Source organism: Anomaloglossus baeobatrachus, chromosome 8, assembly GCF_048569485.1.
Source record: "Anomaloglossus baeobatrachus isolate aAnoBae1 chromosome 8, aAnoBae1.hap1, whole genome shotgun sequence".
NCBI lineage: Eukaryota > Metazoa > Chordata > Amphibia > Anura > Aromobatidae > Anomaloglossus > Anomaloglossus baeobatrachus.
In genome coordinates this window covers 243,412,205-243,427,134 of record NC_134360.1, presented here as the reverse complement: position 1 = coordinate 243,427,134, position 14,930 = coordinate 243,412,205, and the positions used below count along the sequence as shown (strand labels likewise).

The window sequence follows — 14,930 nt, the reverse complement described above, 5'->3', positions numbered from 1 at the left end:
AAAACGGACGGATCTGGCGTCTGTTGCCGCCAGATCCGTTTTTTCCCCCTTAGACTTTTATTAGTGCCGGATTGTGCCGGATGGTCTTGCGCTCCATCCGGGTTTCGCCGGATCCAGCAAAATTTGCTTGTCCGTCGGCCGGATGGAACGCTGATGGGCACGTTTTTGTCTCTGGCGAAAAACAGTATCGCGTCGGATCCGGCGTGCTTTATAATAGAAGCCTATGGACGCCGGATCCGGCGTAATGCGGCAAAAAAAGTGTGTGAAAGTAGCCTTAGTAGTTACCATTATTAAAGTTATCTGTATGCAAAGATGGATCGATACTGTTCCCTTAATAAAATGCTCACAAAAGTTGCATAACACAGATCAGGTAATGAGAAGCCATTACTCCGAGGACTGAACGGGCCAGCAGTTCTTCAAGCAAGGCCAGGGAACGCTGCCAAGAAAAGGTGACGAGATGAGCACCATTGTTTCTGTGGATTAAGCAAAAGGATTTTCGCTCCCAATGATGTTAACCTTCAGCATTTCTTAGCAATAAAAACTCCATTAATTTTGAGAAGCTGAAATTAATTGTATTATCCACACCATAAAGGCTGCTAATTTTTTTTCTTCTCTGGTCTTGTGGCATCAGATTCATTTAAACAGGCATAACCCTGAGATTTGGCATAGTAAAGCAAAGGGGAAATCTAAAACAAATAACATCATAATATGAATAATTTCCAGGTAAAGCAGAATAACCTTCCCTTAGCGGTATAGACCTATAATGTATTTTTCATTTGGGGATCATTTGATAAGGTGAACTTTGATCATTAAATCTCTGCAACTTCTAGAATGTGATTGTCCCATTATCCTCATTTCAATGCTTTACTCAATGTGAAGCCATTTTCATGGTCCGCTTTGTGCCCAGGGAATGCTCTCCTACATCAGTTTTCCAACAAAGTAGTAAAGAGTAAAGTTTTGTTCATCTACATTTTTAACTTTATTATAAATTTAACACTTAAAGTGCACCAATCACCAGGATTTTCCTATATAAGGTAAAGCCAGTGCTATACTGGCACTATCAGGCTGATTCTATACATACGTTTAGTTGTTAGCTAGGATGTGTAGGTTTTGAAACACAAGTAGGTAAAGTTTGTAAAATCAGCAGCTTGTTGAGTGACAGTAGCTGCAGCAGCTGATAGCTGGGGGGGTATTCATAGTTTTCCCCTCCCCCTGTTATTTATGTTAATTGTATTATAGAATTGATTTATTTTGTGACTAAAAGGACCTGTGCTAATGTCATACCCATGTGACCAGAAGGGTCGGGGCCTCAGCCAACAGAAAAATGTTACTTCCTGGTATCAGCTATGTTGGCTGAGGCCCTGCCCCTTCTGGTCACATGGGTACGACATCAGCACAGGTTCTTTTTATCAAAATGTAATTCTATTCTATAATAGAATTAGCAAAAATAACAAGGAGAGGGGATAACTATGAATATCCACCTTAGCTGTCAGCTGCTGCAGCTGCTGTCACTCACCAAGCTGCTGATTTTACAAACTTTACTTGCTTGTGTTTCAAAACCTATACATCCTAGCTGACAACTAAAATTATGTATATACTCAGCATGATAGAGCCAGTATTGCACTGGTTTTCGGTTATATATAAAGTTCAGCAAGTACCTAACTATTCGTAGTCACTATACTCATAATGAGTACTGTCTAATACTCACGTATTCGTTCCAAATAGCGTGTGCAATGCAAGTCAGTAGGGAAAAACTTCCAAAGTAATGAGTAACCCGAATGTCGTACTATTCGTGCGAGTAGCAAATAGTGCGACAATCGGATTACTCGTCACTTTGCGAGTTTTCCCCATTGACTTGCATTGCAGACACTATCCGGAATTAATACATGAGTATTAGACAGTACTCGTGTGAGTATAGCGAGTACAAATAGTTAGGTACTTACTCAACTCAAGTTATATAGGAAAATCCTGGTGATTGTTGCGCTTTAATCTCCTTTTTTTATCACAGTCTTAAAGGGCCTGTGTCAGCACAGAATGACAGTTCAAACCAAGTACAGGCGCTCGGTGCTTCATGGCACAGCTAATGATTTAACTCCACCTTCCTATCTACTTGTTTTCCATCTATCTCCGCCTTCTCTTGCTCTATGAAGCTAGAGCTGTCAATCAAAGAACAGGATGGAAATAATTTAGTTATCATTTAAACCAATCAGAACTTTTATTTTCTGATACACAGCTCTGTCTGCAGCCACCACTAGAGGGAGCTTATAGTGTTATCATGAAATTTAATGTACTGTATAGGCAATATGTAGTAAGCTTAGCACTGAATCAACATTTAAAGGGGCTGTCCAAGATTAGAAAACCATAATAACAGAACCACCAGTGATCTTCTGTTGTGCATTGTATATCAGCACAGCCGTGAATGGGACAACATTGCAATACTAGATACAACTCAAGCCTTGGTGATGTAGGACCTGGAGAAAAAGGCTCCTGCATGTACAGTGCTGAGGTGTGTTTTTCTTAATGGGCCTGGATTTTAGGTCTGGGTTTTAGGAATGACCAATAGAGCTGGGTGGGTCTGGCCGTTTCCTTACCTCCAAGTCCAGGATTTGGAACAAGCAATAAAAGGCAGTTCACCTGTCTGGGAGTAGAGGTGAAAACACCTCTTGGTTTATTCGCTTAAGGCCCCTTTCACATATCAGTTTTTTGCCGTCAGTCACAATCCGTCAAATTTTGAAAAAAACGGATCCAGAGACTGATGCTGCTGGATCCGTTTTTTTCTCATTGACTTATAAGCAACGGATTGCGACGAATGGCCTCACGTTTCTTTATTCTGTTCTTTTTTTGGAGGTTTATGGACTATAATAAATTTTAGTTTTGCACCAAACAACTTTATGCCTCCTTCTACCTCAATCAACTGCCCAAGTGAGTGAATCCCTACACCCTTTAAAGAGGACATTCACTTTCAAGCTAATTATCACAATGATTTAATATTTTCCCAAATATGTTAATCCATAATTACCCAATGCGAATGAAGAGGGTCAACAATAAAAGATAAAAGGTAAATAAATTTACACAAGGTACAGATTCCCAATCTTCCATTAGGCAACAATGATGCTCCACACATGCAAAACCTCCAGTAGCAAAGATCATACTGATAGAAATGCCTATCAAATCGTCTCTGAGCATATCCAATGGATTGAAATACCATGGTGAGTAAACAAACCTTTATTATCCATTTAGTGTATTGATTATGTCAGTAGTGACATCCAGAGCAGCATTCTCAGGCTGTATGGTCTCACATCTTGTGATAACCCCTGCTAGGTCATTGTGTATTGAACATATCCTGCAATTATGACTTGAAGAGCGCCATTATACAGCTCTCATAATGTAAAAAACATGGCATAAAGTATGACCGGATCACAGCTATGTTGGCAAGGTAAGTATGTTGCAGTAGAAGAAATGTTGAAGTCGTAAATGCAGTTCTGGATGTGATTTAGAGGCATCGTGTAACTGGAGATCAGTACAAGCTTCGAAAATAATTTTCACAGTAACACTACACAGTATGTCCTGAATGTGAAATGGTGCGGTTCACAAAACGGAGTTTCCCTTTAAGCCCATTAGTTACATTTTATAATCCTTATAATAAACAGTCCACACGGAAGGCATAAATCTGTACAGCTGTCTAGCTGGTTCATGGGGCATAGCCCGTGCTGCTAACCCTCCGCCTCTGGAACATTAGGGGGTAGAATATTATTTGTGATGCACTCAAGTGCAGACAGAAGCTGTTATTTCGCAAAACAATAAATCAGTGGGAGTAACTTGACAATAATTAGCTTTACCTTCAAACCCGAGCTGCCACCTAATAACATTACAAATTGTTGTATGAATTATTTCCATAACTTCATCGGCGATTATGAAAATTCCCTTTGTGATGGAATAAAATACAGAACGAAGGGGAGCTGGAAATCTTTTCACAGAAGCCGTTAATTATTATGGTTTAATGATCCATAACGTTGTAAGCTTTGCCCGGTGACATTTTCTTTCTCTGCCTTATACTTAGATGCCTATAGACTTTGATACCCACATCTGATCCACATCATATTAAGAAGATTAATAAAGGTATATGGGCACTGCTCCACTGTGCAGACCTAGCCCAGGAAAATCAATGTTTCCCAATAAACCTTTTAGAACCTGGATTTACTGCCCAGATTATGAGCCCACAGGGAGCGAGGTCCCTATCTGGTAGGATATCAAGGGCAGAGACCAGAGAGAGGGCAGATGAAATATCAGCCTTTAATTAAGAACAATGCTTGGCATGAATGGAGGCATGAACCATGGTCCATATTGGATGGAGTTTGGCTTTATGTGCTGAGACTAAAGATCCCCATATACAGACTATTTTCAGCTGAACACACCGATAGCAACAGGTTCTGCCGATCGTCTAATGCAGGGGTGGGGGACCTTTTTTTCTGCTGGGGGCCATTTGTAAATTTCCACCATCATTCGGGGGCCACACAATAAGATCAATTTGAAAATTATCCTGCTATATTTGGTTAAACAACTCACTGTGGTGGCTGGAGCTTCATCTCGCGGCTGATATTAGGCAATATTGATCTTGTTGGCTTCTCACAACTTTTTTTTCCAGATTTGTGTTGGCTGGGACTTTTGTATAGACATCACATAGCAGATTCTGAGGGCATATACATATACTGGGTACATATATATCACAAGAGTGGCTGGGGGCATATACATCACAGGAGACGCTGGGGGCATATACATCATAGGAGACGTTGGGCATATACATGACGGGAGGGTTGGGAAGAATATCCATCACAGGAGAGGCTGTGGGCATATAGATCACAGGGGAGAGCTGGGAGGGGAGGAATATACATCAAAGGAGAGGGCTGGCAGGAATATACATCAAAGGGGATGGCTGGAAGGAATATACATCACAGGGGAAGGCTGGGAGGAATTTACATCACAGGGGAGGGGTGGGAGGAATATACATCCCAGGGGAGGGCTGGGAGGAATATACATCACTGGAGAGGGCTGGGAGGAATATACATCACTGGGGAGGGCTGGGAGGAATATAAATCACTGGGGAGTCTTGGGGCATAGACTTCACAGGAGACACTGAAGGCATATACATCACTGGGGAGGGCTGGGAAGAATATACACCACAGGAGAAGGCTGGGAGGGATATACATCACTGGGGAGGACTTGGAAGAATATACATCACAGGAGACGCTGAGGTCATATATATCACTAGGGAGAGCTTGGAGGAATATACATCACTGGGGAAGCTGTGGGGCATAGACATGACTGGGGGAGTACATATATAACTGGGGGGCACAGACATTGCCAGGAGTATATACATACCTGGGGAGCACAGACAACCAGGGGGGCACAAAGAGCCCTGGGTGAATGGACAGTGCTGGGGGCACAGAGAGCCCTGGTGGAGGCTGGGGGCACAGAGAGCCCTGGTGGAGGCTGGGGGCCCAGAGAGCCCTGGTGGAGGCTGGCGGCACAGAGAGCCCTGGTGGAGGCTGGCGGCACAGAGAGCCCTGGTGGAGGCTGGAGGCATAGAGAGCCCTGGGGGAATAGACAGCGCTGGTGGCACAGAGAGCCCTGGGGGAACAGACAGACCTGTGCGACAGAGAGCCATGGGGGACGCTGAGGCAGCTGCTCATCTTCTGTTGTATGTGAGCACATTGCGTGGCTACTCTGCCCACAAAGTACGTCCACACGCTGGCACTGGCCCGCGTGAGAACGTAATCCTCCAGTGTAAGCACTGTAGTGTTTAGCATTGAACAATGCGTGCAGGGTTTAAAGGGCCAGCAGCCAGCAAGACACTGCTGCTGCCCGAGCACTGCACACCCTGGGAATCTGCCTGGGGGCTGCAGAAAGGTTCCCCACCCCTGGCATAGAGCATGCTGCTCTCAGATGAAGTAGCAAAAACCTACTGACATATTCCCTTTAACAATAGAAAACTACTTAAATAAAAAAATAAATTACAAAAAGCATGCTGACCATACTGCTGCCATTTCGATGGTCGCCGCCGAACTGGAAGTGATGATGTACCGACCACCAGTTAACTGGCGATGCCAATGAGTGGCCACAGCACTCGGGTCACTCGTTGTTGTCTCATCTCTTCCAAGAGCCAGCATTGGAGCTGAAAGCAGATTCCTCTGGTATGTTTTTTTTTTCTTTGACCACAGTAGCTTCCCATTGGAAACTTTAACAATATAGCAGAAAACCCACTTAAGTTAAGAATATGTTCCCACGATGAGTATTTGGTGAGTATTTGATGTTGCAGATTTTCTGCACCTATTACAGAGGTGCACAACATTTTTTGTTCCAAGGGCCCCCGTGACATGCTGAACCAATCTAAAAGGCGGCCATTTTTTGAAAGGGGTACTTACATGAATACATCACCAGAACCACTGTCAGTACATTAATACATCACAAGTACGAACTTTTGATTATTTTAAGACAATTTAAAAACTCTGAACACACACTAGCTTAAACTAACTTTTTGAAGAATAAATCCGTCTCATGATCTCAAATCTTTAAGTTTTTAGGATTTTTACGTTTTAACATAGCCATGAAGGACACTATGGATTGCTACATGTGTAAAAAATCAGAACCACCATCAGCACATGAGTGCGGTGCCATAAACACCATCAGTACATGAATGCAACACCAGAACCACCATCAGTACACAAATGCAGCACCAGAACCACAGTCAGTAGACAAATGTAGCACCAAAACTACCTTCAAGTACACAAATATAGTGCCAGAACCACGGTCAGTGCATGACTGCAGCACCAGAACCACTGTCAGTACATGAATAGAGAGCCAGAGCCACCATCAAAACAGCAATACAGCACCGAGCTTAGTGCAGCAATCAATTATAATTTCAGGTCAGCCCCATATACAATTGTATCACATGAACCTACAACTTCCAGTAAATCCTTAACAATGGTAAGGAGATACTTGGAGTTGTTGCTACCCGCTATCATCAGACTGCGGACCATACAGGAACCACAGTTCTATTGAGACATAGTCAGTATCACAAATTAATACTTACTTCCAGGTACTTTATAAGTGACATCTTCTCTGATTGAAGTCATTTTCATCTCTTCTGTCTCCATATAGTACGGACACCAATGAATGATGAAATTTCTTCTTTGCAGAATTCTCTCTTTTCCGTCTTCAGCAGCACATCCCAACATGGTGCCCTTAAAAATAAAAGTATCATTATACTGCCTGATAAATGAATATATCTACCATGCTGTGCCCCTGAGTACTTCCGGCACAAAATATCTGTCCCAAACTGCACTGCTCCATAATAAGCTCTCACATTCCGCACCACTCCATAGTATCCCCCCCACACACTGTCCATCTCTATAATGTACCCCCCTACACACTGATCCTCTTCATAAAGCCCCCATAAACTTCCACTCTATATATTAGGCTAGGGCCACACGAGCGTATAGTGTGCGATGCGGGAGCATCGGATGTGATATGCTAATGACCCTAAGCTCCCACTCTGCTTCTAGCATGAGCCAAGTGTCATGAAACTGTGATCAGATCTTGTGATTGCATCACAGCTGCAGAGGAGAGGGAGGAATTAATCTCTCCATTTCCTCCATTGTTAGCTGATGCATATATTGCACTGCACTCGGATGTCATCCCACCAAGAACACCATCTGCAAGGAATTTGTATGTTCTTCCCGTGTTTGCGTGGGTTTCCTCCGGGTTCTTTGGTTTCCTCCCACACAACAAAGACATACTGATAGGGACTCTAGATTGTGAGGCCCAATGGGGACAGTGTTTCTGAGGTATGTAAAGTGCTGTGGAATTAATAATAATTAATAATATGAATAAATATTATTATTATTTGGTTTTGATAAAAATGTATAGGATACAGTCATGTGGGGAATACGGTACATTTCCACTGTGGAAAAGCTCTAAAAATGCATGTGGTTTTTTTTTACCTGTGGATTTTCTGCAACTTTATGTGGAAAATATGCACATAAAACTCCGCATCCCCACAAAAGAAATTGAAATGTTATGGATTTGAAATGCGTAGCGCAGATCAGTTTATGCAATAGAAAAAAAGAAGCACTGTGGGCATGATATTTCTATAAATCCCATCCACTTTACTGGCACTATAAGATGCTATATTTTTTCGACAGCAAAAATGCTCAGTGTGAAAAACTCACCAAAAACTAATCTTAGGAATGTATCCATCCTTTGCGGTCAGGAAGGCAAATCTCAGATTCCCTGGTTACAGACAGTAAAAAACAAAATTATTAATACAAGGCCTTAAAAGCTAGATTTTAAGCTGATGCCATTTTTTCATAGTTCCGCTACTTTTGAAATGGTTAAGTCCAATTTTCAAAGTGTCATTCTTTTGTCATGAATTTAAAATCTATGACCAAACTCTTTATACCGAGGAACCTGCAAGAAGTGCAGATATCTGCGGGAAACACACTGTTACATATTAAAAAAGCGGCATTGTCCATCTGGACATAAGAGGACAAGAATAAAGTACAGTAAAGGAAAGGATTTGACGCGGCGATTAAAGCAGACGATGCTTTCCCGGCAGTTCCTGAGCTCATCTCTACATGTAATTGATGAGCAAATGATTCCCATTCAATTGTCAACCTTAAACTCAAGCAGAATTCTGAGTCTGGGTATAAATTATAATTTCATGAATTCATTCCTTATTAGAACGGTGTGCAATGAGATAGTCATGGTGGCCTTAACAGCAGAAGAAGATAATGCTGGGCATAAAACAAGCTGCACAGAACAATCAATGTACAACCTGCGCCGTAATTAACAAGAAAGATGATACTGGTTAATTTTATCTCAGTGCAGTCCCCAGAGGAAATATATTCCCTTTTTACATGTCTATGTGGATAACTGTTATTTTTAGCTATGGTGGTTATATTTAGTTACAAGATCTATGCCAAATTAACAGTCTAATTCAAGCCTGAATGACTCTATTGCATCAGGAAGCATGCAACAGCCATTGCAAGGCATTCAGGGTATGTGCACACGCTGCAGATTTCGTGCGGACATTTTCTGCATGAAATCTACACCTTCTGGCACAAAAACGCACCAAAAAAACACACAAAAAACGCATACATTTTTGGTGCATTTTTTCCCCATGCGTTTTTATTATGAACTCAATGGCTGGAAGGGATAAAAAAAACACAGGACAAAAATGCCCCAACAATTGTCATGCTGCAGATTTTTTTCTGCACCAAAAGCTGCAAGAAAAAAAGCAACATGCGCACAGCACTTCAGAAATCTCATTGACTTTTCAGGCTTCAGGAAAGGCATGCAGATTTTGGTGCAGTTTTCTCAGAAAATGCATCAAAATCTGCCTAAAAAAATGCTTTGTGTGCACTTAGGGGCCCTTTCCACACTACGACATCGCAGGTGCGATGTCGGTGGGGTCAAATCGAAAGTGACGCACTTCCGGCGTCGCTCTCGACATCGTAGTGTGTAAATCGTTTTAACTACGATTACCGAGCGCAAAAGCGTCAGTATCGTATGACCGGTGTAGTGTCGGTCATTTTCATTATTTTGGCTGCAGCGACAGTAAGATGTTGTTCCTCGCTCCTGCGGCAGCACACATCGCTGTGTATGAAGTCGCAGGTGCGAGGAACATCGCCTTACCTGCGTCCCGTCTGCAATGCGGAAGGAAGGAGGTGGGCGGGATGTTTACGTCCCGCTCATCTCCGCCCCTCCGCTTCTATTGGCCGCCTGCCGTGTGTCGTCGCTGTGACGCCACACGACCCGCCCCTTTAGGAAGGAGGTGGGTCGCCGGCCAAAGCGACGTCGCAGGGCAGGTAAGTGCATGTGAAGCTGCCGTAGCGATAATGTTCGCTACGGGTGCTATCACAAGATATTGCAGCTGCGACGGGGCGGGGACTAGTAGTGTGCAAAGTACCCCTTAGCCTAAAGGTGCAACCAAACAAGCTCTAAAAGAGTACAGTCGTGGCCAAAAGTTATGAAGCTGACAGGAATTTTGGTTTACATACATTTTGATGTTTCAGTGATTTTCGATCCTTTACTCAGATGTTTCTATGGTTATTGAAGCACAATTATCTGCATTTCATAAGTTTTTAAACTTTAATAAATACATAATGTTTATGCAAAAACTCAATATTTAAAGTGTTGACCCTTATTCTTCTCAACTATTCCAATTTGATCCAGCAGCTGGATATCACTTTCTGGGTCAAATCCTGACTGATGACACATCGTTGCCTACTCAGTGCTGAAGTTTATCACAATTTCTGTGCTTTTTTTTATTCACCCTCTTTTTCATAATTGACCACAGGTTCTCAATGGGATTGACATCTTGGCAGTTTCCTGGCCATGGACCTCGAATGTCAATGTTTTGCTCTCCGATCCACTTAGTTATCACTTTTGTCTTGGAACATTGACTCCAACATGCTGGAAAAGGCATCATAACCACATTGCTCTTAAATCGTTGGAAGAAGACGCTTTATTTATTGTGTTCTTAGGCAAAACCCCCTGGATGAAAACCCGCCACACATGAATGGTCTCAGGACACTACAGTTGGCAGAAACAGGACTCATGGTAGCACTCAACTTTTCTTCTCTGGACAATTATTCTTCTAGATGTTCCAAACAGAATCAAGGGGGGTTTATGGGAGAAAACAACTTTGCCGGGACAGGGATTGAATTTCAGAGAAATAAGGTAAAGTTATGTTCTCTGATGAAGCCCCCTTCAGACTGTTTGGAACATCTGGAATAATAATTGTCCAGGGAAGAAAAGTTGAGCGCTACCATGAGACCTGAGTCTGCCAACTGTAAAGGCTCTGGAGACCATTCTTGTGTGGGGGCTCTCTATTTTGCCTAAAAACTATGCCATTAATAAATACATATCCTCCAAGAGCAACTTCTATCATCCATCCAGCAGCAATCTGGAGATGTACATTGCTTTTTTTTTTTATAGAGATCATGTCACTATACAAAAGTGATAACAAAATATTGAAATTTTGGGTCCGTGCCCAGGAAACTCTCCAGATCTCAATCATGCTGAGAACCTGTGATCAATCCTCAAAAAGTGGGCAGAAAAATAAAAACAAACACAGAATTTGAGATAAACTTCAAGTACTGATTAGGCAAAAATGGATTGCTTCCAGTCTGAATTTAGCTCAGAAGCTGACAATTAGCATGCTAGGGCGAAATGCAGAAATCTTGAAAAATAAGGGTCATCAACATATTTAGTCTTTACATAAGTTTTATGTATTTGACAAAATCTAAAATCTGACGAAATGCTTATAATTGTATGTGAGGACCCACAGGAACATTTGACTAAAAGGTCTATAAACCCTGAAGCAGCAAACTTTACATAAACCAAAATTTGTGTCAGTTTCAAAACTTTAGGCTACATCTGTGCACAGGTTGTGCACAGGTCCATTTGCCACAATAGGAGACACCATTACTTTAAAATGTTACATAAGAATTCAGAGGTCTCTCTTATTTATTTTAGATTCGGATTCTGGAGTTCCAAGGTGCATCTTTGATGGCCAGTTTTCTTAAGAGAAAAAGAAAACTATATATATATTTGTGTCTGCAATGTATTCTACACAAAGAATTGACATGGTGCAGATTCTTATTTTTTTCCTGCAATGTGCAAATTACATTCATGTGAATCTCATCTTCTAAGCTGGTAATGTATTACACTGCAGATTTTCAACCCAAAAACATGAACAGAGAATATGCAGCAAATACGTAATGTGTGTGAACATACCCTAAAGGAGTTTTCTAGAACTTTAAAATTGATTACCTATATTTAGGATAAGCTATAATATCAGATTGCAGTCCAAGTGGGTGTTATCGGATAGTTTTCACTGTGGGGTGTGTACTTTTTCTCCTTGTAAGAGATGCACCATTATAAGCAGGCAGCAACATTCTAGAGAGAGAACACACTCCCACCATAACTTAAGATTACTCACTAAGAAGTACGGTTACAGCTCTGATCTCCTGGTCTAACCTCCTGCATGGTTAGAAACTGCTGCGGCTGCCGTCTCACTTCCTCTTGATGTTTGATTTGGAAGGAGGGGAAAGCAAAGAAGCTGCTCATTGGCTGAAGTTATAGTTAAGTCACGCGATCCTCAGGAGAAGCAGTGCCTACACTACTGGAAAAGCACCTGTACTAGAGAGAAGTATAGCTGTTATTATTTTATAAGGGGAAAAGATGGTGATAGAGAGGAATAGTGGACAACCCCTTAAAGTTATTTGTAAGGTCTCAGAATGTACAATAAATTCTAAAGGGTAAGTGCACTGTGAAACATTGATGACATCACTAAGACAAGGCACTGATATTAAAGGGAACCTGTCAGGTGCAATATGCACTCACAACCACGAGCAGTTCTGGGTGCATATTGCTAATCCCTGCCTAACCGTCCCTGTATACACTAGCATTAATAAAGAGATCTTTAGAAAAAGTATTTCTAAAGGTCTTTTATCATATCCTAATGAGCGTGGGGACTAGTCCCCTGGGCGTTATAGTTCCCCTTGCCAGTCGGCTCATTAGCATGTTAGTATGCCCCTGTGGGTGTGCTAACATGCTAATGAATACGCAGCGTCAGAGGATGATCTCACTCACCTCTCCGCTGCCATCGCGTCCAACGGGGGATTTCGGCTCAGTGCACATTACCCCGGAGTTTGAGTCATGTGCACTATGAAGCCGGGTGTACGCGTCCTGGCTTCTAACTTAAGCAGTGCACATGACCCAAACTCCGGGGTAATGTGCAATGAGCCGAAATCCAGCGTCGGACGCGATGGTGGCGGAGTGGTGAGTGAGTTAATTCTCTGATACTGCGTATTCATTAGCATGTTAGCACACCCAGAGGGGCATACTAACATGCTTCCATTGCTATATATGACTCTGTAATAGACTATGATATTGGTTGAGGGTTTCATCACATAAATACTTTAAAATAGCCCCAAGCAAACCAAAATCAATAAAATCAATAAAAAAATCAATAAAAAAGAAAAGGGAATAATGTATGTAGAAAGAGTACAATATATCTTTACAGAAGTTGAATGAATGGTCATTTACCACCGTAAATTTGTATTGTATGTTTGATTTCATTTGCGTTTGTTAATTTGGGATATTTTACGGTTCAATATAAAAGGAAAAATATCTTCTATAGTATTAGGAAAACAATGGTCAATTGTAGACATAACAGGACGACTTGTTGTCTTAACCTTTTTGGTATGTTTAGACATTTGAAGAAATGATGTAGATACACAATGCACCGAGCTGGTGCTTAGCAGAAATACAAAGTATCACCAGGAGACGCCTCGGTGACACCAGAATACATGACTTATTTGTGTTATCATTTGTCAAAATTCTACATTTAATTCCTAACTGGGAAATAAACCTCCTTGCAAAAAGCTCGCCGGCCCTTTATTTCTGGCTATGCTCTGAAGTGTTTGGCATAATTTGGCTGGATAAACGTAGAGGTGGAGGTACTGACACAATGTGATTAAATTATTTTAACGGTATAGGGATGATATATTGATTTGCATACGACACACAGTGGGGAGAGCCATTAGGCCACATGCTGAAGGCTGTCAATATATAATCCAGCATGTTGTGCACACAAACGGCTTCACTGGTATCAAAGAACTGGTGTAATTAAGGTGTATACAAAGGAAGAGGACAAAACAAGCTCAGCGGGGGCTGTAACATTTGCTTTTTTTTAATGCAGACTGAAAACTACAAAGGAGTATCCGTGCTTTTTTGTTGAAAAAAACCTATTTCGCACAACACATGCGAGTATATAAAGAAGTTCGGTTTTCAGATACAAAATAATAATCAGAGAATATAGGTAACTAAGGCTAGGATCACAAGTATCCGCTGTCTGGAGAAATAAGCAGGTGCTGGATCACTATTAACCAGTAAGATTTTTGTTTCCGCGAGATTCTTGAGCAGTATCTTAATTGCTATTTGGACAGGTCAACAATGTGCCATGATTGGGGAAGTAAACATTTTGGACCCTCACCAATATCAACAGAATAATATAATAATATTTATTCATTTATATAGCGCTATTAATTCCACAGCGCTTTACATACATTGGCAACACTGTCCCCATTGGGGCTCTCAATCTAAATTCCCTACCAGTATGTCTTTGGAGTGTGGGAGGAAACCGGAGTACCCGGAGGAAACCCACACAAACACGGGGAGAACATACAAACTCCTTGCAGATGTTGTCCTTAGTGGGACTAGAACCCAGGACCCCAGCACTGCAAGGCTACAGTGATAACCACTGAGCTACCGTGCCGCCCACGGCCCAGAATCAAAAAAGAAACCTGTGACTGGATAAGCATTGATGAAACAGTACTGGTGCACTGCCCCCATTTTGTTATGTCACCATCGGAGTCCGCTCCAGCAACTTCTATTCCGATCGCCAGGCAACGCCGTGTTCCTGCTGTGGATGGTGCTGGTGATGGGAGAGGAGTCGATGCCAGCGGCGCAGACTACGCTCATCCACTGGGCTGGATTTCCTTGGGATCTGCAGTACCACTGGCTGACTATAGGTGGTGTGTGTCTTCCAGCTGAAGTTACCATCATTCAGCTACAGCCAATGCGAAGATACCACACCTTTCTTAATTCCCCTCCTGTCTGCTGACTCCTGCCAGAGATAGTTCTGACATTCTGGTTCCTGGTCTACCCTGTTCTGTTTTGTGATTCTGGTGTTTTGACCTCTGCTTGTTTCCTGACTACATCTCCAGCCTGCTGTTTATGTACCTCGCTGCCCGATCCAGATTTGACCTCTGCTACATTTTCTGATTACGTCCTTGCCTGCTGATTCTGTCCCTGTTCTGCAATTCCTGGTTTGACCCTGCCTGGCGACTACTCTCTCAGAC

The 14,930-nt window shown here is 42.2% G+C and overlaps 1 protein-coding gene across 4 annotated transcripts in view; it reads right to left on the bottom strand.

Moving 5' to 3' along the window:
• PTPRF (protein tyrosine phosphatase receptor type F) overlaps positions 1-14,930 on the bottom strand; it is a 1,173,234-nt gene that overhangs the window by 773,035 nt on the left and 385,269 nt on the right. The window contains exons 3-4 of one of the 4 annotated variants that reach the window (XM_075320465.1): positions 8,229-8,289; positions 7,091-7,241 (exon numbers count right to left, since the gene is read on the bottom strand). The exons of the other annotated variants lie outside the window; for them this stretch is intronic. The gene's annotated coding sequence lies outside the window, so the exon portion shown is untranslated. The remainder of the gene's footprint in view (positions 1-7,090; positions 7,242-8,228; positions 8,290-14,930) is intronic. 4 annotated transcript variants of the gene reach the window in all.